The sequence below is a fragment of the Nycticebus coucang genome, chromosome 3 (genome assembly GCF_027406575.1).
Source record: "Nycticebus coucang isolate mNycCou1 chromosome 3, mNycCou1.pri, whole genome shotgun sequence".
NCBI classification, from domain to species: domain Eukaryota; kingdom Metazoa; phylum Chordata; class Mammalia; order Primates; family Lorisidae; genus Nycticebus; species Nycticebus coucang.
In genome coordinates this window covers 112875888-112902820 of record NC_069782.1, presented here as the reverse complement: position 1 = coordinate 112902820, position 26933 = coordinate 112875888, and the positions used below count along the sequence as shown (strand labels likewise).

General features: G+C 36.0%; 1 protein-coding gene across 1 annotated transcript in view; it reads right to left on the bottom strand.

Moving 5' to 3' along the window:
- Window positions 1-26933, bottom strand: part of LOC128581091 (protocadherin-15-like) — a 724065-nt gene that overhangs the window by 576167 nt on the left and 120965 nt on the right. The gene's annotated exons all lie outside the window — the stretch shown is intronic.

Sequence of the window (26933 nt, the reverse complement as noted above, 5' to 3'; positions counted from 1 at the left end):
CATTGTTTACTTTAAGACTATTTTAGAAGAACTACATATTACCGTATTACAATACGATCACAATGTATGCCACAAAACTATTCAAATCTTACTGAGAAAACACCAGCAGAGACCACTGGAGAGCAGAAGTCCTTCAGCACAGAGATAATGGGATGGAAATTTAACCCAAAGAAATAACATGAAGAGATGATTAACAAGGATAAATTGTAATTAAAGCTTCACAACAGAAACAAACATAATTGGACTTTAATTGTGATAAAGGGTCTAATTAAAGAGAGTGAATACAATTTTAACAATGCTCTAAAGAGAATAAAACAAAGACAGACAAGCAATGCTCATGAGGTTGTTTGGGATTTTTATTTTTGTCGTCTTACCCTCATATTGCCCGTCTGGAGTCAAAAGTATACAGTCACCAATGGAAGCAGATAAGAGAAATGGAAGAAAGGAAGGAAGAAAGAATATATGTATATATTTAGTGAGAGATTTAAAGATATAAAAATATTATACAATAACACATGCATCACCTAATGATCTTCTGAAGGGGAATGAATATATAAAACATTATATCAGATTATATAATTGCAATATAATATTAGTATATTAACTTAATAATAAATCATTAGCATTTTTAAGCTACTTTAGATAGACCTGAAAACAACCTGAAGTATATTGACATGTTTCTTATGAAAAGGTAAAGGCAAATTATTTATAAACAGTCTACTGTTGTTATGTTGAAGACACTTTAAGAATGTAATTCCTGTCAGTAAATAGTGATGATTAATTCGTTATTCCAAACACTGCTAATACCCCATAAGTATCAGATGGTAATGAACATAAAAATAGCATCATGAGCTATAATATCTGTAACAATTAAAATGTAAAAACTGAGCAGGCAAGATGTCAAGTGTACATTTCTGAGACATTAAGTATTCTCCGAGGAGGTATGCAGTGAGGCTGACAGGGCTGTGCTATGCAGTTATGAATCCACAGCATGCTCCTGTACAGTGTGCAAATGAATTTTGCTTAAAGACATCCAAATATGCTTGTTGACTGGCAGAAGATTTCAAGGTTTATTTATTTATAAAAATTATGTCATTTATTGTGCAAGTGGCCATGAATATCAAGGCTTTTGGTAAGCACTGCTCTGTATTCCAAGGTGTGCACTTTCTTATGTGAAGAAAGGAAGCTGAGAGAGCCACACTTTTTTCTTCAGTCCTGTTAATATTCAAGGAATTCAAAGCATTCACCTTTTCACATATACCATAGCTCATCCTCATACACTTCTTCCTCCCCTTCCCATATCCCCAGACACAGGCCATCTCTATTCTCTCAATGGTGTCCTCACCCGTCTCCCAGAAGCCTTATTTTCACGCTATTCATCCATTCCTTTCACTAGAATTATTTTCATGTACCCAAATCAAATAAAAAATAATGGAATTTCTTTGCACAAAACCTTCACATGTTTTCCTTTGGATTAGAGGTTGGAAAAACAGGATACCATTCAAAGTTTTCACATGGCCTGAGCATTCTTCATTTAGAAATAAGTGACTTGCCCTCAATCACATTAAGCCACTTACTTTTAATAGGATGTATCTTTCACTTCTGGAAAGTTTGTTTTTACTTAGATTATTTTTAACCTTATTCCTACCTAGAAAATCTCTACTTTTCTTTGTAGAATTAGATATTTCACATATATCATGACATTTTGACCCATTTCCTAGTCAGAATTTCTTTTACACATACATTCTCATAATTTTGTGTTTTTCTAGTGCTCCCTTTACATCTTCAACACTCATTAACTCATTCAGTCAGGTGTATATATTAGTCACTATATTCTAAACATGTGAATAAAAAAATAGTAAACAGTTCCTTTCCTCAAGGATTCTGGTTGGGAGGAGTAGAGATCAGAAAAACAAAGATATAGAGGCAATCACTCAGGTATAAGACAATATGGTACAGTGGAGTCAGTTCTGAATAAATTTACTAACTATATAATTGACTAAGGAAAAAAAAAAAAAAAGAGAGATAATACCTGAGGAGTGGGAATGGAATAGTGAGATGGGAGAAGAAGATCTGTTAAGAAAAAAATAAAAAAAGAAACCTGACCAAGAAACAAATTCTTGGATTACCAAATATCACTATTGTTCATTTTTTTGAGAGCAGTTACTTTTCAAGATTATTCCCTACAGATTCAAACACAATGTACCACTGTATGCTGCTGCCTTCCTTAGGACCATGATACCTACAAAGACTAGATTAAGGGCGTGTAGAAGAATATATATTTAATCAATAACTTTATGGGCAGGCAGAATAAAAGGAAAGAAAAGAAGGGAGAAGTTAAGTACAAATATTTTAAATAATTTTACCAGTTGGTTAACTTTAAGGGTAGAATTAATCTATGCAGTTCAATGAAATAATACTCTTCATATCCCAGCCCTGTCTAACCCCTCTACCTTTCCCATTTTCACAGTTAATTCTCTAGTCATACAAAAATGAAATTTACATTTGTGGCACCAATTGCTAACGTGCATTTTTTATTCCTGTTCCCTGTCTAGTTTTATTCCTCTTTCAAGAATCTTCCAAGGCATCGCCTCTTCTAAAATACCTTCCCTAGATTTAAATGCCTCTTCTCTGCATTTCTGCCACATACACTGTGTTCTATTGGATTAACTGCTCCACCAGGAAAACACTGTGTCTTTTGCTTTCCTAAGAGTTTCTTCAGACTAAGACCGCATCATATTCATTTTGGTAACTTCAGAACCTGACAAGAACTGGTCATGAAAGAATGTTTGTTGAATTATTCTGAATTGCAATTAGCCAAGCTAAATCTCCCATCAAATACCCTTCATGAGAGCTGCTCAGAAGTCCATTCTTACTATCTTCTTACCATCAGGAGAGAGGTTACCTACTATCTTCTTACCAAACCAGGAGAAGAAGCTCAGCTCCATTTCCTCCCAGTCAAAACCCTTTATATTACTCCCTGTAAGCTTTAGTCTCCAAAGCTTATATTCCAAACCCCCTCATGAGATATTTTCTTGTACAACACATACTTCCAGATCAATACAAGAATTTTTTTAAATGTTTTTGAGACTCACAAAACTAATAGAGGTGAGTCAGATATATAAAAATAATCTATTAATAACATTGCTCATACAAAGTGTTTATTTTGAAATGATGCTTTCATGAAAGTATAATTAATTAGCTTTAAAATTCACCAAAACATTTTTAATAAAAAGTATATGCAGAATTGTCTTGAAAATAAAGTGAATTTGGATGGCATAGCCAACGGTAAATTATGCATGCAAAATATACAAATGGAGATGAAAGGGAAGACTGGAAAACAATTTGGGGGATGGTGAGCATTTCTCCATGATCTGTGGATAACCTATCTGCACAGGAAGTCAGGTTAGCTGCTGACACCTGTATCTCTGAAACGGACTTCCTTAATCTATTTAATTTCACCCTTGACTGTCCTGCTTAAATAAAAATTCATTGTTTTTCATGCGTAAAATTTCTAACCTCTTAATCCCCCACCCATTCCCTATATCCAATTTGCTATAAAGTACAGGGTATGAATACCAGTCCCTGAAGGCTCAATGTGGCTTATTTCTGCCAACTTGTCATCAAGCTAACAATAAGCCATGGATTTTTAAATAATCATATGTTAACAAGTTGAATTTAAAACTCCAAAAGAGAAAAACTGGACCTACCTCCCCTACTGGGGTGCCATGGCGTTCTCCTGCCAGGCATAAAACTGAATAAAACTCTAGCTTTCCCGCTGAGTGCCCAGCACTCCCCCCCACTCTCACTCGGGGTCTGGAGGCCTGTCCCCCAGGAGTTCGGATCCTTGGGTGATTTCTCGAGGGGAGTGCATAGTGCCCAAGCTGCGTCAGGTCAGCGCCCACTCTGAGACACGTGAGCGAGGAGAGGGCACTCTGCTGAGGGGGAATCAAGCCTTGGCGGCACTTCCCTGTGGTGCGGTGCAGCAGCCCTCCCCGGGCAACAATACGGCTGGGCATAAAACTGAATGAAACTCTAGCTTCCCCCCCACTCCCACTCGGGGTCTGGGGGCCTGTCCCGCAAGAGTTCGGATTCTTTGGGGATCTCTTGAGGGGTGTGGACCCAGCATAAACTGAGGCCGCTCAGTGCTGACTCTGGGGCACGAGACAGAGGAGAAAAGGGTCTGGCTGAGTGCCCACACCACAGCGGCAGTTCCCTGGAGGCAGAACAGCCGTTTTTTCTTTAACGGCAGAACGGCTCACTTCTGGATATTCTCAGGCCACACCCCTGTCTCCCTGGGCAACCAGAGGAGGCCACCGGTGAGCAGAGGATTTCCTGACACTGCTCACAAACCCGGGAAGCTTCCAGGGCGGCCAACCCAGAGAGGTGATCGGACGCAAAACTCCAGCAGCAAAGAGGACACAAACCTCCAGCAGCAAAGACGTTTGAACTCAGAACAGCCCTTCTTCTGTAGGCGATTTCGGCAGGAACAGAGACAGAACCCCGCAAAGTTGTCTGTTCTGTTCTGTTCTGTTCTGTTAGCAGCATCAATCAGGGACGGGGCTAAGCCTGAGTGAACACCTCCTTCCCATCACCTGCATCAAGCACTCAAAGATGTCAGGCCCCATCTCCTCCTGCTAGATAGCGGCAGACTGCGGGGGCCTGGCAGACTTCCTTGCGATTCAGGCAGGTGCAAACCCCTGGAGTGTCTGTTCACTGCAGGCAACTGGGTTAGCCATCTGCAGAGATACCAGTGACTGGGTCCGACGGAGGGGCAAAGTGGGGAAGGAGACGTCAAACTTCCCAGACTGCTCTGTTTGCTGGGTGGCTCATCCTGACTCCACGCTGCAACGGGGTGAGCCGTGTCAGAGGAGTCACCAGGCCCCTGTGATCCAGTTCCCAGAGACCTCTTGAACTCTCCCACCCGAGACAGGTGCCAATTGAGACAGTTGATTTGGACCTTTTGAACTGGGCTAATAGATTGAGGACTTTTCAGGCGGTGCTCTGGGTGTGCAGTTGTAGGAAGGTTTGATTCTCCTTTTCCAACTGGTGCCAGAGGTGGGCAGGTGGGGTGACTTAATTGCTGATTTTTAAACACAGCCGAGACTTCAAGCCAGAGTAGAAGTTGCAATAGGATCAAACAGAAACCAGCTAAAAACAAGACAGAACCACTTCATCCCACCACACAAGACAGGGCCTCAGTTCCTCAGGCCACAACACTGTACGGGCCCTTGATAAAGCACCAGGGGAAAAATCAAAGGGAGTAAAATAACCATGGGGTGGAATCAGCGGAAAAACTCTGGTAACATGAATAACCAGAATAGATCACCCCCCCCCCAAGAAAAGATACGGCAGATGTGATTGAAGATCCCATTCATAAACAACTGGCTGGGATGTCAGAAATTGAATTCAGAATTTGGATTGCAGACAAGATTAATAAAATGGAATTAGGAATTCGAGGAGAAATTCAAAAGTTGTCTCAAGAATTTAACGAATTTAAAGACAAAACCACCAAAGACTTAGACACACTGAAGCAAGAATTTACAGCCTCAAAGATATGAAAAATACGTAGAATCCCTCAGCAACAGAATGGAGCAAGCAGAAGAAAGGATTTCTGACATTGAAGATAAAGTCTTCGAACGCTCCCAATCTCTCAAAGAGGAAGAGAAATGGAGAGCAAAAACGGATCACTCACTCAGAGAACTCTCAGATAATTCGAAAAAAAGCAATATACGAATTATTGGGATTTCTGAGAATGATGAAGTGACCTCGAAGGGCACAGAGGCCCTTCTGCATGAAATTATGAAAGAAAATTTTCCAGACATGCCTAGAGAATCTGAAATTCAGATAGCAGACAGCTTCAGAACCCCAGCACGATTCAACCCCAATAAGTCATCCCCCAGACATATCATAATTAGCTTCACTAAAGTTAACATGAAAGAGAAGATTCTCAAAGCAGCCCGGTGAAAGAAAACTATAACGTACAAAGGTAAGAATATTAGAATAACTGCAGATCTCTCTGCTGAAACTTTTCAAGCCAGAAGACAGTGGTCATCAACTTTTAATCTCCTAAAGCAAAATAACTTTCAACCCAGGATCTTGCATCCAGCTAAACTGAGTTTCATCTATGATGGAGAAATTAAATACTTCAATGACATTCGTATGTTGAAAAAATTTGCCATAAATAAACCAGCTCTTCAGGATATTCTCAGACCTATCCTCCACAATAACCAACCCAATCCTATACCACAAAAGTAAACTCACTCAGAAACTTCGGATCAAACTCCAACTTCCACACTGGCGAAAGGATTAAAAATGTCCACTGGACCTTTGAAAAACTCGATACCCAAAATCCCACCAGACTTATCAATACTCTCCATCAATGTGAATGGCTTAAACTGTCCTCTAAAGAGGCATAGGTTAGCTGACTGGATACAAAAACTCAGGCCAGATATTTGTTGCATACAAGAGTCACATCTTAACTTGAAAGATAAATACAGACTCGGGGTGAAAGGATGGTCATCCATATTTCAGGCAAATGGTAATCAGAAAAAAGCAGGTGTTGCAATTTTATTTGCAGATACAGTAGGCTTTAAACCATCAAAAGTAAGGAAGGACAAGAATGGTCACTTCATATTTGTTAAGGGTAATACTCAATATGATGAGATCTCAATTATTAATATCTATGCACCCAACCAGAATACACCTCAATTTATAAGAGAAACTCTAACAGACATGAGTAACTTGATTTCCCCCAGCTCTATAATCGTCGGAGATTTCAACACTCCTTTGGCAGTGTTGGATCGATCCTCCAATAAGAAGCTGAGCAAAGAAATCTTAGATTTAAACCTAACCATCCAATATTTAGATTTAGCAGACATCTACAGAACATTTCATCCCAACAAAACTGAATACACATACTTCTCGTCAGCCCACGAAACTTACTCCAAAATTGACCACATTTTAGGTCACAAGTCTAACCTCAGTAAATTTAAAGGAATAGAAATTATTCCTTGCATCTTCTCAGACCATCATGGAATAAAACTTGAATTGAGTAACAACAGGAATCTGCATACTCATACAAAAACATGGAAGTTAAATAACCTTATGCTGAATGATAGCTGGGTCAGAGATGAGATTAAGAAAGAAATCGCCAATATTTTGGAACAAAACGACAATGAAGACACAAATTATCAGAACCTCTGTGACACCGCAAAGGCAGTTCTAAAAGGGAAATTTATAGCACTGCAAGCCTTCCTCAAGAGAACGGAAAGAGAGGAAGTTAACAACTTAATGGGACATCTCAAGCAACTGGAAAAGGAAGAATATTCCAACCCCAAACCCAGTAGAAGAAAAGAAATAACCAAAATTAGAGCAGAATTAAATGAAATTGAAAACAAAAGAATAATACAACAGATCAATAAATCAAAAAGCTGTTTTTTTGAAAAGGTCAATAAAATAGATAAACCTCTGGCCAACCTAATCAGAAAAAAAAGTAAAATCTCTAATCTCATCAATCAGAAACAACAAAGATGAAATAACAAGAGATTCCTCAGAAATCCAAAAAATCCTTAATGAATATTACAAGAAACTTTATTCTCAGAAATATGAAAATCTGAAGGAAATAGACCGATACTTGGAAGCACGCCACCTTCCAAGACTTAACCAGAATCAAGTGGAAATGTTGAACAGACCCATATCAAGTTCAGAAATAGCATCAACTATACAAAATCTCCCTAAAGAAAAGCCCGGGACCAGATGGTTTCACGTCAGAATTCTACCAAACCTTTAAAGAGGAATTAGTACCTCTATTACTCAACCTGTTCCAAAATGTAGAAAAAGAAGGAAGACTACCTAACACGTTCTATGAAGCAAACATCACCCTGATCCCCAAACCAGGAAAAGACCCAACAAGAAAAGAAAATTATAGACCAATATCACTAATGAATATAGATGCAAAAATATTCAACAAGATCCTAACAAACAGAATCCAGCAACACATCAAACAAATTATACATCATGACCAAGTTGGTTTTATCCCAGGGTCTCAAGGCTGGTTCAATATACGTAAATCTATAAATGTAATTCAGCACATAAACAAATTAAAAAACAAAGACCATATGATTCTCTCAATTGATGCAGAAAAAGCTTTTGATAATATCCAGCATCGCTTCATGATCAGAACACTCAAGAAAATTGGTCTAGAAGGGACTTTTCTTAAACTGATAGAGGCCATCTACAGCAAACCCACAGCCAATATCATATTGAATGGAGTTAAATTGGAATCATTTCCACTCAGATCAGGAACCAGACAAGGCTGCCCATTGTCTCCATTGCTTTTCAACATTGTAATGGAAGTTTTAGCCACCACAATTAGGGAAGAATAGGCGATCAAGGGTATCCATATAGGGTCAGAAGAGATCAAACTTTCGCTCTTCGCAGATGATATGATTATGTATCTGGAAAACACTAGGGACTCTACTACAAAACTCCTAGAAGTGATCAAGGAATACAGCAGCGTCTCAGGTTACAAAATCAACATCCATAAATGGGTAGCCTTTATATACACCAACAACAGTCAAGTTGAAAAAGCAGTTAAGAACACTATCCCATTCACAGTAGTGCCAAAGAAGATGAAATATTTGGGAATTTACCTAACAAAAGACGTGAAAGATCTCTATAAAGAGAACTATGAAACTCTAAGAAAAGAAATAGCTGAAAATGTTAACAAATGGAAAAACATACCATGCTCATGGCTGGGAAGAATCAACATTATCAAAATGTCCATACTACCCAAAGCAATATATAATTTCAACACACTCCCTATTAAAGCTCCACTGCCATATTTTAAAGATCTTGAAAAAACAATACCTTGTTTTATATGGAATCAGAAAAAACCTCGAATAGCCGAGACATTACTCAGAAATAAAAACAAAACAGGAGGAATCACACTACCAGACCTCAGACTTTACTACAAATCGATAGTGATCAAAACAGCATGGTATTGGCACAAAAACAGAGAAGTAGATATCTGGAACAGAATAGAGAACCAAGAGATGAATCCAGCTACTTACCGCTATTTGATTTTTGACAAGCCAATTAAAAACATTCAGTGGGGAAAAGATTCCCTATTTAACAAATGGTGCTGGGTGAATTGGCTGGCAACCTGCAGAAGACTGAAATTGGACCCACACCTTTCACCATTAACTAAGATAGACTCTCATTGGATTAAAGATTTAAACTTAAGACATGAAACTATAAAAATACTAGAGGAGAGGGCAGGGAAAACCCTTGAAGAAATTGGTCTGGGTGAGTATTTCATGAGGAGAACCCCCCGGGCAATTGAAGCAGCTTCAAAAATACACTACTGGGACTTGATCAAACTAAAAAGCTTCTGCACAGCTAAGAACACTGTAAGTAAAGCAAACAAACAGCCCTCAGAATGGGAGAAGATATTTGCAGGGTATATCTCTGACAAAGGTTTAATAACCAGAATCCACAGAGAACTCAAACGCATCAGCAAGAAAAGAACAAGGGATCCCATCGCAGGCTGGACAAGGGATTTGAAGAGAAACTTCTCTGAAGAAGACAGGCGCACGGCCTTCAGACATATGAAAAAATGCTCATCATCTTTAATCATCAGAGAAATGCAAATCAAAACTACTTTGAGATATCATCTAACTCCAGTGAGACTAGCCTATATCACAAAATCTCAAGACCAGAGACGTTGGCGTGGATGTGGAGAAAAGGGAACACTTCTGCACTGCTGGTGGGAATGCAAATTAATACATTCCTTTTGGAAAGATATATGGAGAACACTCAGAGATCTAAAAATAGATCTGCCATTCAATCCTGTAATTCCTCTGCTGGGCATATACCCAGAAGACCAAAAATCACAACATAACAAAGATATTTGTACCAGAATGTTTATTACAGCCCAATTCATAATTGCTAAGTCATGGAAAAAGCCCAAGTGCCCATCGATCCACGAATGGATTAATAAATTGTGGTATATGTTCACCATGGAATACTATGCAGCCTTAAAGAAAGATGGAGACTTTACCTCTTTCATGTTTACTTGGATGGAGCTGGAACATATTCTTCTTAGTAAAGTATCTCAAGAATGGAAGAAAAAGTACCCAATGTACTCAGCCCTACTATGAAACTAATTTGGGGCTCTCACATGAAAGCTATAACCCAGTTACAACCTAACAATAGGGGGAAGTGGGAAAGGGAGGGGAGGGGGGATGGGTAGAGGGAGGGGGATTGGTGGGATCATACCTGTGGTGCATCTTACAGGGGTATTTGCGAAACTTGGTAAATGTAGAATGTAAATGTTTTGGCACAGTAACTGAGATAACGCCGGAAGGCTATGTTAACCATTGTGATAAAAATGTGTCAAATGGTCTATGAAGTGAGTGTATGATGCCCCATGATCATATTAATGTATACAGTTATGATTCAATTAAAAAAAATAAATAAATAAAACTCCAAAAGAAGAATAAGAATTATATGTACTGACTGATCTCAATGACAGTAAATCCATGATACTCTATTTTTACTGCAGCCTAAAATTTAGGAGCATGATAACAAGGCAATAATCCAGAATTTTCCAAACATGCTGATTTTTTACCAATAAAAGGGATCAGCCAGGAAGTACAACCTTATTTCCACCTTTCCCCATTCTCAAACTTCCCTTTAAGACCAATTTACATATTTTAATAACATTTCAAAACTATTAATTATTTTTTTCATATACTAAAATGGTAATTCAACCTGTATGTTGATGACTTGGGTATTCTATTTCCTGCTTATGCCTCTCTTCTGAGTCTGGGTCTTGTTGTCCAGACAACTAACATCTACACTTGTAATTTAAAGTTCCCTTCAACACAGTACTGTAAATTGAGTTATAGTTGCTACCCCAGCCTAAACTCGGACTCTTTAGTATATATTATATCAGTGAATAGAAAAATTTATACCAAGTAGTGTCAACTAGAAACCAGGGAGTCACCATTTCTACCCAGCTTGTACCCTTCCAAAATAGACCTAGTGAATTAGTGAATTAAATTCTTAAAGAAAAAATTTCTTATATCCACCTTCTGCTTTCAATAAGTGGCACCCCAATAATCCCCCCTCGTACCTAATCAAGTAGGTTTGCCTAACTATTCTTGCCACAATCTCATCCTGCTCTGATTTAATTTTCTATGTTTAACCTTTCATAAATAATCTTCCACAAATAAAAACTGTTTCTTTTTTAATCATTTGGCATTTCTTTTATGTTATAAATGAAATATGTTCATGGCCTGTGTCCCAATGCATAATATAATTTTGAATGAAAACTAAATTATTTTATATGGCTTACAAGATCCTATAAGATTAGCTTTCTTCTTTCTCTTCAGCCTAATCTATGTTCATTCTCATCAAAACCATTTCTGATCCCCAGACTAGTAAGATTCAGTAGACTAGGTAAGGTTACACCTGCTCATGCCTCTCTGTCTCATAGTCTTGGTTTATAATTATTTGAGTCCTTCCAGGCAGGAACAACCTTGTTTCTGTCCCGCCTGGTTCGTCCCCAGGGCAGGCTTCCTGGCATGTAGTGATTTTATGCAATAAATTAATATATACAAGATTGAAAGCTTTCAACCAAATTTGCCACAATAAAATTTTGAAAACCATGCTATACAACATAATCTTTTTTGTGTGTCCTACTAATCTTTGAAATGTCATGATCAAATACAAGTACAGTTCAAATTATATCCTTCCATTCAACATAGTTTCATTAAACATTGATGAGAAAAAAAAAAAAAAGAGTTGGTTCTAAGTCAGAGCATCAGAGAGACTGTTGGTGTGAAGTACACAGGCTGTCCCCAGGCCTGCAGTAAATGCTCTCCACGTCTCAAACGTGTGCCGGTGAGGTCCATCAGCAGGCGGGTATGGTCCTGGTGTGAGTGTAATGTGCCTTTTGATGGGATGGCATCCCCTCTAGGGGTGGCCCCTGCCCTTTCCCCTGAGCTACTGAGACAAATTTTAGCAACCCACAACCCAAAACAGAAATACTAGGTAAAAAACAAACAAACAAAAAATAATAACTTACCTGTTTTTACTAATTTTTTCTAAATATATGCGTATCTCATATTTATGTCCATTTTAATGTTAGAAGTGTTTTGGTCTATATATAGAAGTTTGGTGATCATGTTTGGACCAGAAATGTACCCTAGGAACTTACCTCTTGTTTTCATTGATTTGTCTTTGGTAAAATGTTTTCTTATATGTGTTTCACTATGGATAATGGTTAAATGAAGACTTAAGGTAATGGCAAAGGAGGGGCAATATATTAGGATTCCGATATATTCTAATTCTAAGGACAGAATTATTGGTTTTGTCTCAACAGACATATAAGTCTACCATTAAAATAAGAAAGGTATAGACAATTCTGCAGGAATTTAGGATTATTACAAACTAGTCATGAAAGATGATAGAGAGTTCACAATAATAAAGAGTGGTAATTAAAAGAGAAGAAAGGAGAAAATGTTCACTTGTTTCTTATTAACTATAGTTTCTATTAGAATTCCACACTCTGGGTGGCGCCTGTGGCTGAGTTGGTAAGGCGCCGGCCCCATATACCGAGGGTGGCGGGTTCAAGCCCGGCCCCGGCTGAACTGCAACAAAAAAATAGCCGGGCGTTGTGGCAGATGCCTGTAGTCCCAGCTACTCGGGAGGCTGAGGCAAGAGAATCGCTTAAGCCCATGAGTTGGAGGTTGCTGTGAGCTGTGTGATGCCATAGTACTCTACCGAGGGCCATAAAGTGAGACTCTGTCTCTACAAAAAAAAAAAAAAAAAAAAAAATGTCCATACTAGAATTGCACACTCTGATCATTCAATTGCTTGGAATAAAGAACTAATATGTAGTAGCAAGATCACTCCCACAAGCTATTAGTAGTGAAAATATATTCCAAATGGTTTCATAACTTTATCAAAATGTGCCTTAAAGGAATAAAACTAAAAGACCTCAGATACCATAGCTGTTATGATATCAAAGATCACATATGCTTTTCTGTTATCTTAGAATTTTAATTAAGTTATTTTCTTACCAGAGGCCACTAATTATCAGTGAATTATTCTAGCACCTAGCAGAGTATTTGACCTAACATAATCATTCAATACATTTATGGAATTAGGATATATCTCCCTCTATAGAAAATGAGTAAAATAAATAATCCATCAAATTCTTACCATTAGTAATTTCAATCCTTTGAGGAGTGTTTTGAGATGTTGAAAAAATTGATTCCTAGTATAGTGGTTAGAACATGTGCTTTGGAGTCAGAAATTCTAACTCTAAATCTTAACTTTAGCTTCTAATAGTAGTATAAAATGGGACGAATTGTTAACCTCTTGTACTTCATTAACGGGGATAAGAGTAGTAGGTATAATGCTTTCATGAATTTTTTTTACAAGAAGGATAAAATGAGATAATCTATTCAGGGGTCCTCAAACTACGGCCTGCGGGCCACATGAGGCGGTGTGATTGTATTTGTTTCCATTTTGTTTTTTTACTTTAAAATAAGATATGAGCAGTGTGCATAGGAATTTGTTCATAGTTTTGTTTTGTTTTTTTTAACTATAGTCCAGCCCTCCAACGGTCTGAGGGACAGTGAACTGGCCCCCTGTTTAAAAAAGTTTGAGGACCAGGAGGTGCCTGTGGCTCAGAGGGTCAGGGTGCTGGTCCCGTATGCTGGAGGTGGTGGGTTCAAACCCAGCCCCAGCCAAAAAAAAAAAAAAGTTTGAGGACCTCTGATATAATTTCTTAGAATAGTGCTGCCTGGCAGAAAGTCCAGAAGGAATAGACACACATTTACTCTTTTATAGTTTTATAGTATCATTATTTTCACAAAGGAATTTATTTGGAGCATCTTTTTGTTTGTTTTACTTTGATCCAAGAACAGACAGTATAGACTTCCTCGGCTCTTCCTAAACATTCAGTGAGGGCTGACCTTATTTATGTATGGGATTGTGGAATGCATTCTTAATTAAGAATAAAAGCAATTACATGAAATGTCACTTGTGGTCTGCAGGGACAGAAATCTGTTGGAATTCCTATCCCAGAGACCAATCTAGAAATGTTTATTTGGATTTATTAGAGAAAAATAGAGTCTCAGAATTTGAGATTTTGAAAAAAAGTAATAGGGTACTCACAGTCCATTTCAGGTTTCACTATAGACCTAAAATGTCCTGGTATGACTGAGTAGAAATATCAAGGAAGAGTTGCAGATTTTCTGAACTTCTTTTCCTGTCAACAGTTCCTCTATTTTTTTATTTTGGAACTATAGAGGCATCTGGTCTCTTTTGCTCAGGTTTCTGCATATTCTGTCTCTCTCTCTTAGACACACATACATGGAATCAGTTACTTCAAAGCCATCTGATTTCACATTCAAAGCAAGTTCTGTGCTCTCTTTAGATTTCATGCTACACAAACGTTTTATTTTCATTTGCATGGCACGAGCAGCAGAACAAGGGCTGTTCTCATTTTTCCTGTTGATCTTTGTTATATTTATTTCCAGGAAAAAATACACACAGGAGTGAAATCTTTAGACAAGAACTCCTTGTTTTTCATTTTGTTTCATCCAAAAGAAAAAGACTTTGATCTTGAACTTTTTAAAATTATTTGAGCAAAACTCTAAGTTATACACATATCATCTATCATCTAAAGCTACAGTCAACAAAGCCATGGAGTTAAATCATTATGGAGAAAAATAAAATGAGTAATTTTGAGGATATATCAAGTAAGTCATTTTCAATTCAAGATCAGGATACGCTATTTATGATTGCTCTGTCTGCATTAGCATTTACGGACTTTAGATTTCACCATGAAGGGAGACGTATTTTACAATGCCTTAGTGTCTTCATGAATTTAATTACATAATTCAATTAAGACTTTACAACAACATGATATGATAATATCCACTGAATTCATTAATGATGTTTGCAGTACATCACCACTTTCATCAGGAAAATTTACTGTAGAAACCATGTACTTTTAAAGAAAATTTTATTTACTTCATTTTATTCTGATTGGTCTGTCAACAATAGCAGATGTGCCTATGGATGGTATTTGGTGGGAACAAGAAATCTCATTCTTATTCTTAAGAAGCTGAAGGATTTAAGCAATCAAAATAAAGATAAGTGAGGGGCTTCAGGAAGAAGGCAGAAATTGTCAGGCTGCTCTGAAGTGGAGACAAATCATTTTAAGGTTGTTTTTGTTCACTGGGGATATCACTATATATTCTTATTTTGTAATTTTATGTAAATACATTGTCAAAACATGTTAGTCTCATATATAATCCTCATATATATAATTCATACTGTATAACTTAGAAACTGTTTAGATGTCATTTCCATTGATAATTACAATTCTTCTTTACTTATCTAAACTTCCAGCAGGAACCATGATTACATTTAGGGAATTGAAAATGGATAGAAAAATTCTTATTCCAAGGTGTAAATCACTACTGACATCAAAAATTTGCAGAGTTTTGAAGTTAAAAAAAAATAGCATTCTTCAAGGACAGCCTAGGTTCAATATTAGCTTCATTTAACCCTTGCTCAATTTTTTTTTTTTTTGTAGAGACAGAGTCTCACTTTATGGCCCTCCGTAGAGTGCCGTGGCCTCACATAGCTCACAGCAACCTCCAACTCCTGGGCTTAAGCGATTCTCTTGCCTCAGCCTCCCAAGTAGCTGGGATTACAGGCGCCTGCCACAACGCCCAGCTATTTTTTGGTTGCAGTTTGGCCGGGGCCGGGTTTGAACCCGTCACCCTCGGTATATGAGGCCGGCTCCCTACCAACTGAGCCACAGGCGCCGCCCAACCCTTGCTCAATTTTAAACCTTGGTAAATTATGTAAATTCTCTGTAGCTCAGTTGCATTGTTGGCAAAATAAATGTTATTTTACAAAGTACTGTCTGGCATACGGAAATGCTTACTTAGTTTTTGTTAGGTAAATTTTTATTCTAACTGAAGGAGTAAATCATTTCCCATTACATACATCTACATTGTAAAAGCAATAATTTTATGTATTTTTAAATATTCAGTAGCAATTTCTTATAATTTTAACATTCAAAGAAAAACCATATTTTATTAGTAGTTAAAAATCAAAGGCTTGGGATCTGTATTAGCATTGTTCTTGTGCATTTAACATACTGAATTACTAACTGACAGTAGATTGTTAAGAATACATTGGGATAACTGAATCATGAAAATATTCTCCTTTTCTTTTTGCAGTTTTTGGTCGGGGTCAGGTTTGAACCCGCCACCTCTGGTATATGGGGCTTGTGCCCTACTCCTTTGAGCCATAGATGCCACTTCATTTCCTTTTAAAAAATTATCAGAGTAATGTATATAACTAAACTAAGAAAAACCTCTTTTTAATAACCTAATATAAAATAGAGAAGGTACATCTTCTAGATGTTCTGAGCAAGCAGTTGCTGTTATTCTTAAATCTTCCTGAAATGCTTTTTCTGTTGTTTAGCTTGTTTTAGCACATTATTCAACTTGTCTTTGTAGTTTATAATTAAAGTATAAAGGAGAAAGAAAATTATAAGTGTTTGTGTCCATAGGGAAAACAAAATTATTCAACCCTTTATGAAAAGCAGTTAAAGAGTTTATATCCACGCTGTTTCAGAAAGCTAATTTGCTATTATATTTCTAATTATTCCTAATGAGGAGGCACTGAGGAAATTCTCTATTATGATTCTTACTTAGATACCCAACAGTGTCAAAAGATAAAAGCTGAAGTATCAACATCACTGTTTAAATGTACAGTCTTCAAACAGCAAGATTCTTTTGTTTACAAACTACTTAAATGAAATTCTTTGCCACAAGCCAATTATGCGTACCTAAAATGTAGTAAAAAAGCAGACTCTGTAGATTAAATTTTAAAGCAAAAGTTGTAAGCAGTTAGTTACTTATAATATTAAAGAGCATACCCATGTAAATATCACATCTGTTTTCCAGTTGTGACCTATTGTACCAGAAAACAGATCTGCTGGATTTATAAGACACAGGGTAGTGAAGTAATTTTCCTACATAAATGAAATAGGATAGGTTCATATTTCCAAACCTCCCTCCCAAGAAAGTAGTAATATTTAACTTTTGTTTCCTCATCTAGGATATAACTATTTTTCACTTATGTATGAAATAGGGAAATTGTTAGAGAAGCTGGAAAGTAGTTGGCATCACTGTCTGACAATGTTTATATATTTGAATATACAAGTAACAAGAAATTTAGCAACATTTTTTCCATTTTTTATTTTCTTATTTTTCAAGGTGATGAACAGAGCTCTATCTAAGGTTTACTGATGAAAGGAAAAAGTCTGAGGTGGAAGAGGCGGGGGTTAGGGGTAGAGTTGTGAAAAAATAACAAAAAGATCATTTCTTACTTTCTTGCCTTCTCAGAGCTTTATCTGATACAATTCAGGTCACCTAACAGCAGCCTCCTTAGGGTAATACATCCAGATGTCACCCCAGTGGAAAGTTGAATATAGGACAGCAAGCACCACATGAACTTGTATTCTTTCCATTGTTTCACAGTAAAGAGAAAGTGGGGGGGGTGATGTCTACACATGTCAATTATGTTAAAAATGACATTTCACTTAAAGAATTATCCTTTAGGGCGGTGCCTGTGGCTAAAGGAGTAGGGTGCGGGCCCCACATGCTGGAGGTGGTGGGTTCAAGCCCAGCCCTGGCCAAAAGCTGCAAAAAGAAAAAAAAAAAAAAAGGATCCTCTAAAAGTTGGTCATATGAACTTGTTCTTTCTTGTTATATCTGAGTAAAACAGAGTCAAGAAGCCAGGAGAAAAAAAGCACTCAAGACACATAACACGGCTTTAAAAATGTAATTCTTTGTGAGTCCAGCTGCTGAAACTGCCTATTGTAACCTGAGACCAATTTTATCTAAAACGGGTGAGATAATGCTGCAACTGTAGGACAACTAATTTTGCCCACTGTCCTTGCTCATACATCAGAGTCTCACTAGTGTCAAAGAACTTTACAAAGAGCAGTACATAACCTTTCTCTTTTCTTTTTATTTTAAATGATACCTCCAACCATGTTCTTTCTTGTTCTTTGAACATAACAAAGGTCAACTGGTCTGCATGTATCCCCTGAATTGCAATTATTTCTTCCCAAATGAAACATTAAATTTAGATTCTTCTCTACATTCTTATTTTGATTTAAACAATATTTTTTGCATCATAAACTTTCCAGAGAGTAATATCAAAAGCAAGTAAGATCAGCGATATGATCTGCTATATCTTGGGCAGAAAGAACTGTTTTATTGGCAAATGCATCAGAAGCCACTATGGCCTCAGGTTCTAATATACATGTGTCCAAATGAATTCCTTTGAGAAAAGTGTGCTAGGATGACCATTTAGACTTTAGCTTTAAGAAGAAAAGCATATTATTGATAAACCACATTTCTTTTTGGCTTGGAAGTTTTCTTCAGAGATCTAAAAACTGAAAATAATAAAGTACTGAAGTCAAGTATTTTACCACCCTGGGCATTAAGAGATGATGTTTTTGACAATTTTCTATTCCCATGTACGATATGTGGTGAAGAAAGCTTTATGTTCTGTGAGTTTAGCACTCAAGAGGCTCATTGTTAGGTAATCCTCCACAGAGACGCCTGCCATTTTGGAGATCTGCTGCCTTTTTCCAGACTTTGTTGAGGGTGGGACACTAAATTTTATATCTTTGTGTTTGCTCCTATCACACATTTTGCCAACAGTAAACCCAAAGAGCACATTACAGTGTGGTTGATGACTGCTCTCTTCACTGCTCTCCCAGCTGCTTGGTTTCTTGTTTTACAATCATCCATCCAGTCTCAGTTTTGTGTCTAGTGGTGTACACAGAACAGTTTTTCCTACCATGTTCAAAAAAAGGGAAACACTAGAAAGAACGAAGATTAATCTTTTCAGAATTTCAGTTACATTAACCACATTTTGTTACTGTTTTGTAAATAATATTATTTTTAAAAAATATGTTATAATCAGAACAAGAACCAGAAAATGAGCTCAACATAGTTAATTAAGATCCCAAAAGTCCTTACTCTAAAGCTCATGAACTTAACATTTTAGAGAGCCTCAGAATGGATTAGAAAACACTAATAAAAGGAGAGAATGGGTAGAAAGAAGAAGACATGGCTAGAGGAAGGTAGATTTTCAAATAGCAAGGACAAAAAAATGACTAAAGCAGACACAAGACCTCACAGAGCATAGCCCTCTGCAGCAAGTAATGTGTTTCTCTACTAAGACAGCTCCAATATTGCTTTGTGGCACACTGTACTAATTAACCGTTGTGTTAATGACCTTATAATCATCATAATATTTAATTCAAAAACTCTTTAAATAATAGAAAAGTGTGTAATATCTTTTAGAAAGGTTTATATCTTTATAAATTTATAATAAACACAAATGTTAATTAAAATAAAGTGATATTTTCATGGTGTCAAATTGTCAAAATTTTTATTAGAAGAAGAATAATAGTCAGTGCTTGTTAGAGAGTAAGGAAATAAAAGTCATTAGATAGTTTTAGGACATCTATGTATTAGATTTTTTGAAAAGAAAGCATCACAAGAATGGAGAAGCATGAATCCTATGTACTCAATTTTGATATGAGGACAATTAATGACAATTAAGGTTATGGGGGGGACAGAAAGAGGGAAGGAGGGAGGGGGGTGGGGCCTTGGTGTGTGTCACACTTTATGGGGGCAAGACAGGATTGCAAGAGGGACTTTACCTAACAATTGCAATCAGTGTAACCTGGCTTATTGTACCCTCAATGAATCCCCAACAATAAAAAAAAAAAAGTTTATAAATAAAAAAAAAAAGAAGAAGAAAAAGGAAGGAAGGAAGTGGGAAAAAGAAAGTAGGGAGGAAGGAGGGAAATAAAAAAGGAGAGAAACAAAAAAGAGAGGAAGGGAGAAAGGAAGAAGGAGAAGAAAAAAATTAACAAAAATAAATTTGAAAGGCAATATAACAAGTAGTTTTAAAAAGTGCACTTTAATTCTGAAATTTTACCATGGCATATACTAAGACAGAAATAATCAAAAAAATATATATTTTGCTATTGAAAGTGCTTATAATAGTAAAGCATTATATAAGTTCATTAAATCATAAATTTGAATGTACTCTGCAGGTGTGAAAGATACTGTGCCTTGGCCCACTCACTGCGGGCCCTCTTCTTGTAGGTTTATATGTGTTATGGAGGCTGGGGAGCTTAAACCTACACTTCCCAGATGCCAGGGTTTCCCTGGTAATCTGCCAGGCAGAACACAGTCTAATGACAATTAGAAGAAAAGAAAGGAACAAGTGAGGCCAAGGCAACTCAGTTAATCATAATGCAGAAAGTATAGGATTGTATGAGGGCAGTTGTGGTCGAGATATCAGTGTCAGCCCCAGGATATACGAGGTTGTGGGATACACACACCACTGGGATTTCCTCTCAAAAGTTTAGATGTGTACTTAGTCCTTTCCTTGGCTCTCTTCATCTTGCCTCTGTAGCATGCAAGCTTAGTTTTCTGATTTTTTTAAATCACTTGATACCCGGTGATAAATGCATTCCAAATGAAAGAGGCTATGTAGATCTATCCTGTCTACTATGAAATCTTATGAATGAATAAGCCATTAAAATAAATATATATCTATGCTGTTGAAGAAATTTTGATGTAATTAGCAATGACATGAGAAGGTAAAAAAAATAAAAAGCAGATTTTAGAGCTGTATGTAAATTCTGAGCTTATTTTTAAGTGTGCCTGTAAACTACTTTCAATATAAAAAAACTAAATAAGTTATTATTATTGTTATTATTAGTGCTTTCATATTGATCACAATTCCTAAATTATTCTGGCATTGCATCATTGGATTTACAATAAGAAAATACATGCAAATATAATTTGGAAGCAAAAATAAGGATCTTCACTTTTCTGGAGAACTACTTATGGTGACTATGACAGAGACTCTTAAAAGAATATATAATCATTTACCTAAAACAGAGTATGTTGTGATATCTGTTATACTGTAATGTATTTTGATTTAAAATTGTTTCAGCCACAGGAGATGCCTGGTCATCCCGTTGACACACTGACTTTGCTTTTCCACCTGCCACACCAGCAATAGTTATTCCTTAACACACCTTCAACACAGCACGAGCCTCAGCAATTCAGATTTCAAAATATGACACATGGCAGCATGACAGGGTCTCAAAGAGTCAACTGAGCTAGAGTCTCTTGCTCTATGAAGGCTATCATGATATTATAGGAAAGCCACGGGCAGGAGCTTCGCATGTAGATCAGACAGACACTAACCCATGAAGAGCTATCATTCACTCTGTGTTGGTTTGTATTTATCATAGTCCAGAACTGCAACTACCCTCTCTACTTCTGCATGTTTCTTCCATTTCTTTCTTTTTTTTTTTTGTAGAGACAGAGTCTCACTTTACCGCCTTCGGTAGAGTGCCATGATGTCACAGGACTCACAGCAACCTCCAGCTCTTGGGCTTACGCGATTCTCCTGCCTCAGCCTCCTGAACAGCTGGGACTACAGGCGCCCATCACAACACCCGGCTATTTTTTGGTTGCAGTTCAGCCGGGGCTGGGTTTGAACCCACCAGCCTCGGTATATGGGGCCGGCGCCCTACTCACTGAGCCACAGCTGCCACCCATTTCTTGTACAGTGAGACCTGTTCCACCATGAACAAAATAAAGTAACAATAATCTGAAACAGAAAATATAATAGAGGAGCAAGCAGAAGTTTAATATGACACTTAACCTTCCCTATTGTTTCTCTAACAAAAATGTTTTATATAGATAGCAAGCTGTCTTGCCATTCATCTCCTGCCACGATTCTCTATGCGTACTATTTTTTCCTTTTAAAAATGTTATATATATCAGATATACAAAAGGGTATCTGAAATATTTATAAAGTTTAAAAATCAATAATATGACAGTAAAATGAGTATTTATGCCACCTCCACTATCAGAAATGAAATATTGCTCGTATTTTATAAATCTCCTGTGCTTCCTATGGCAAAATTTTGTGATTTGGGGAGCTTTACATACTGGAATTAATTAGAGTGAATCAATTTTTCTGCATCTTGCCTTTGTGTCAATTACCTATGTGTCAATTACCTTTTGAGATTAATCCATACAGATGCATACACTTTTGTGGATCTGATGCTGTAGACTTTTGCATTTTATGATGTGATCACACAATTTACCGACTCTCCTGTTGGTGGGATGGCTAGTGTAACATGACTTCGTATCTGTGTGATAGCTTCTAGAACAGCTGACACTAAATATTTGCCATTTGGACTGCTGTGACATGGTAGGTATGTCATGTTGTCAAATTTAAATATTTTCTGACTAATTGACTATTTCTTAAGTGTCTTTTTAAAAAGTGTACCTCCATTTCTAATGATAATATAATTTTCCAATAAGTTACTCTTTCACAAAATTTTGGTTATATTCTGGTAACTAGTCAATTAGTCACTGCATTTCACCAGTTTGTAGAATATATTGCCTCTTCCTTTGGGGTCATCTGACAAAGAGAATTTTTTTTTTTTAATTTCAAAACATGAAGGGGGTAAAAATGTGTTTGTTGCATGAATACCTTGAGTAATGTTCAAGTTAGGGCTTTAGCATGCCCATCACCAGAATAGTGTTCATTGAACCGTATTAACAAGTTGGTATCCCTCACCCTTCCCACTTTCCTGTCTTATGTTCCAGTGCTTGACCTCTGTGTACGCATGTGTACCCTTTGTTTAACTCCCACTTACTATGGAAATGATGTGACATTCACTTTTCCATCCCTGTAATATATTATTTTGAGTAACAGGTTCCAGGTCCATCAACATTGCTGCGACAGGCATTAAGTAGTCCTTTTATATGGCTGAGTAGTATTCCATGGTATGTATATACTGAATTTCATTAATCCACTCCTGATTGTAAAGATGGATTTCTTTTTAAATATTGAGATACTTTTGACTTTTGTAGATATCTATTTTCAAGTTAACAGATTTCTTTTCTTATTTAAGAGTATCTTTTGTCTTCTTGTGTGTAGTTATGAACAGTGGCTAAAATATTTCAAATATATTCACTATAGCTATAAACCAATTAAGGAACAAAGAGTATTCTCAAATGAGATAGAAAAGAACTTTCTTAACTTGTAAGTAGATATCTATATAAAATAATAAACCCAAACAATAACTGTGTTCCCAGAATAAACCAAGTTTGGTCTCAATTGCATTTTTTATTTTTCATTGCTAGATTCCATCTGTTAAAAATTTGTTAGAAAAAAATTTTTATCACTCTTCATGTGAGTGAAACTAGTCTGTATTTTTCCTTTCTCTTACTTCCTTTCTATGGTTTTTATGACAATATTTTATGGTGTTTTTCAAATTTGGAGAACATTGTATTAAAGTTTTCTTTTTTCTAGATGTCTTTATGAATCTCTTTGTAAAGCTATGTGTGCCTGGGGCAATGGCTCTCAAACTTCCAAACACTGCGACCCTTTAATACAGTTCCTCATGTTGTGGTGACCGCCAACCATAAAATTGTTTTTTTTGCTGCTTTATAACTGTAATTTTGCTACTGTTATGAATCGTAATGTAAATATCTGATATGCAGGAGACTCCCAAAGGGATCACAACCCACAGGTTGAGAACCACTGGCCTGGGGTTTTCTGTGTAGGCCTTATAATTGTTGGCTCAAGAGTTCGGATTTTCTATTTTGTCAGGTATATATGTTTACAGTTAAATGTATTTCTAGGAGCATCTATTCTGCTTTGCTTTCAATTTAGTAGCATATATTTTTCACATAATCTTCTATTAAAAACATCTTATTCTCCCCGTAACTGTCAACTCTCTTATATGAGTTTTAATATTGTTTATTTGGCTTCTGTATTTATTTTTCTCTATTTTTCTTTTTGATTTTTATCATAATATTGGTCAAAGAAATAATCTTCATTTTTGTGTATTCTGTTATTTTAGTATTTTATGATTTTTGATTTTTTTTGGCACATGTTCTCTTTTAGTGATATAAACATATACATTATTTCAGAGGAACACTTAGTTTACTGATTTTCTGCCTTTTTGCTTTTCAAACATAAGCATTTAAGACTATAAATTAACTATAAATTAACCTCTACATGCTTTAGAACTACATTATCAAAGTTTTAAAAATTTATTTTGGTTATCATTGAGTCATGATCATTCTTTAATTATTTCTTCTTTATCCATGGGTTATCCCAAAGACAGTTTAAAAAAATCACAAATTTATTTATTTTACATTATTTTTGTTACTAAAGTATTAACTACTTTGTTAATAGTAGATGTCAGAGAATGTGGCTATACTAATAAATTATTATTTTTTTAATTTGTGGAGACTTGCTTTACTGCCTCAGATGTGACGACTTTAACAAATATTTATGGCTGTGTGGTGCCTGTGGCTCAAGGAGTAGGGCGCCGGTCCCATATGCCAGAGGTGGCGGGTTCAAACCCAGCCCTAGCCAAAAAAACAAACAAACAAACAAACAAATTTTCATGGCTTAGTAAAAACAATGTATATTCTACAACTGCTGGGTGTAGCCTTTTATACATGACTCAAATATATTTTTGAACTATTCTATATCCTACTGATATTGTGTCTGTTGATCTAATTACTCACAACAATTGTGTTAAAATCTTCTACAATAATGGTGGTTTATTAATTTTTTCCATAGTCTGTGTTGATTTTTATTTTAAACTATGCAGTGTGGTACATGCATATTTAGAATTGCTTCCTTTACACCAAGTGAACCTTCTAAAATCATGGTACAAGTGACCCTACTTACAGCTAATAAATTTTTGCCTTCCTGCTTTATGATCTAATCAGGCACCAGATTTTATCTCCTAACTCCTATAAACTTTTAAAATCTTAAAATCTTAAATCTAGACCATAAGCAATTTATAAATGTTACAGAACAAGTGTGTATTGTAAAGTCTTCTTTCCTCAACAAACTCATCCTTTCTTATTTTATCTGATCTCTAAATTATTTCATTTCTTTCCCTTTTTTTATGATTTCATTTCTTTCTCCATCTTATCATCACATTTTTTTAAAAAAGGTTTTTTTGTTTTACTTTTGTTATTAGCATTTTTAAGGTGTAGTTTTCAGAAATTCCAGTCAATGAAAATCCTTGACCCAGAAAATCCACTGTTATTTCTTATACTTGGCACAACACAACTGCTCTCTAGTTGGAAAAAGACTATTTGTGGCTATCAAAATACAATCCTCCTTTCTGTTAAGTCATCTGTATGCGATCAGACTAAACATGACATGGGTTTGAAAAACTCTCCTTTGCTAGTCTCCTCTTGAGTCCATGATCTTTCTCATTCCTGTGTCTTTGCATTGTGTGTCACACACAGTTCTAGTTTGATTTTTGATGAACTGAGACTAAGCCTTAAAATTTAAAGCTAGTTTTGCCTAAAAGTACTTAATGACATACTACACAGACAAATTTCTTGCTATATCAAGTTTCCGTAAAGTATTTAAAAATGTTGGATAGCTAAATTATCCTAGAGTTCTTTTCAAAAAAATATGAAAAGTATGTTATTCATTTTCAGGCATATTATTTTAATGTATTATTGTTATGTATGGTCTTCTAATACAACATGAATCAACATGAAGCCTGTAATTTTTGTTGGGTGGCACAATTAAATTCATATTTTAATAGAAATTCAAAATTTTCTTTGTTCAAGATAAGTAAACATTAGTCTTTAAAAGTATATTTAATATCATAAATGTACTTTTAGTAAACACAAAAGTACTCCTCTGTGCTGAAAGAAAAAATGACATATGCACACATAAATAAAAGGAGGCAGTGAAGATAAATTTGCATCCATATTGAATCAAGAGAGTTACGTTGCCTCTGCACAAAAACAAGATGCACTGAACTAAATAAAGGGGATGTTAATCTCCAAATTAAATGTAACCTATCAGCTAATTTTTAAGATATAGATGCTTCGGGCATGATTCAATTAAACAAACATTTATGAATCAGAACAGGAAAGGAGCATATGAAAATGAAATAAGCTAGCCCAACGGGAAGATGGCAAAATAATAATTTGGAAGCAAAATACGATAAAAATAAATACCCAAATATTAGATAATCTAGCCACAAAAATTACATGTTTACATTCTTGTACAATGCCCCCAAATTCTGAATAATACGTACTTATTCTTTTACTTTGATAACTATGCATTCCTTATGCTGTCTTTAATCTTTTCTTTTCATTGTATCCTTTTGGTTAAGAACCTCTTTTAGTATTTTTATTACAGACATCTCAAAAATAGTATGCTTTCTGAGAAGAATTTTGTACATTTTGAATCTTGTTTGTTTTGTTTGTTTATTTATTCTTTTATTTAAGACAGAGACTCATTCTGTTCCCTGGGTAGTGCCAGGGCATCCTACTTCATAGCAACCTCAAACTTTGGAGCTCAAGCAATCTTCTTGCTTAGCCTTCTGAATATTTGGAACTACCTGAGCCCACTGTAATACCTGGCTATCTATTTTGATTCTTAAAAAAGAAATCTGATCTAAGTTGTAGCCCATAAGTGGAAATTAGAAACTCAATTTTTAAAAAATTTCTGTATAACTTAAGTCTTATCTGACATATTGTTAAGGAAAAAATACAATAAAAACATGCCAATATAATTTGAATAAAGCATAAATGATGAAAATGTCATTTGAGCCCACCTTTCGGCCATTTCAATTAGCACATACACTAATTCACTCCAGGACTTATGTAACTCGGCGACTTTAACTCCCACTATTACTCTCACCCAGGTCCCCAGAATGCTGCTACTTTACAGTTAGATGTATTCCTAAACCTTCTGAAGATTTAGGT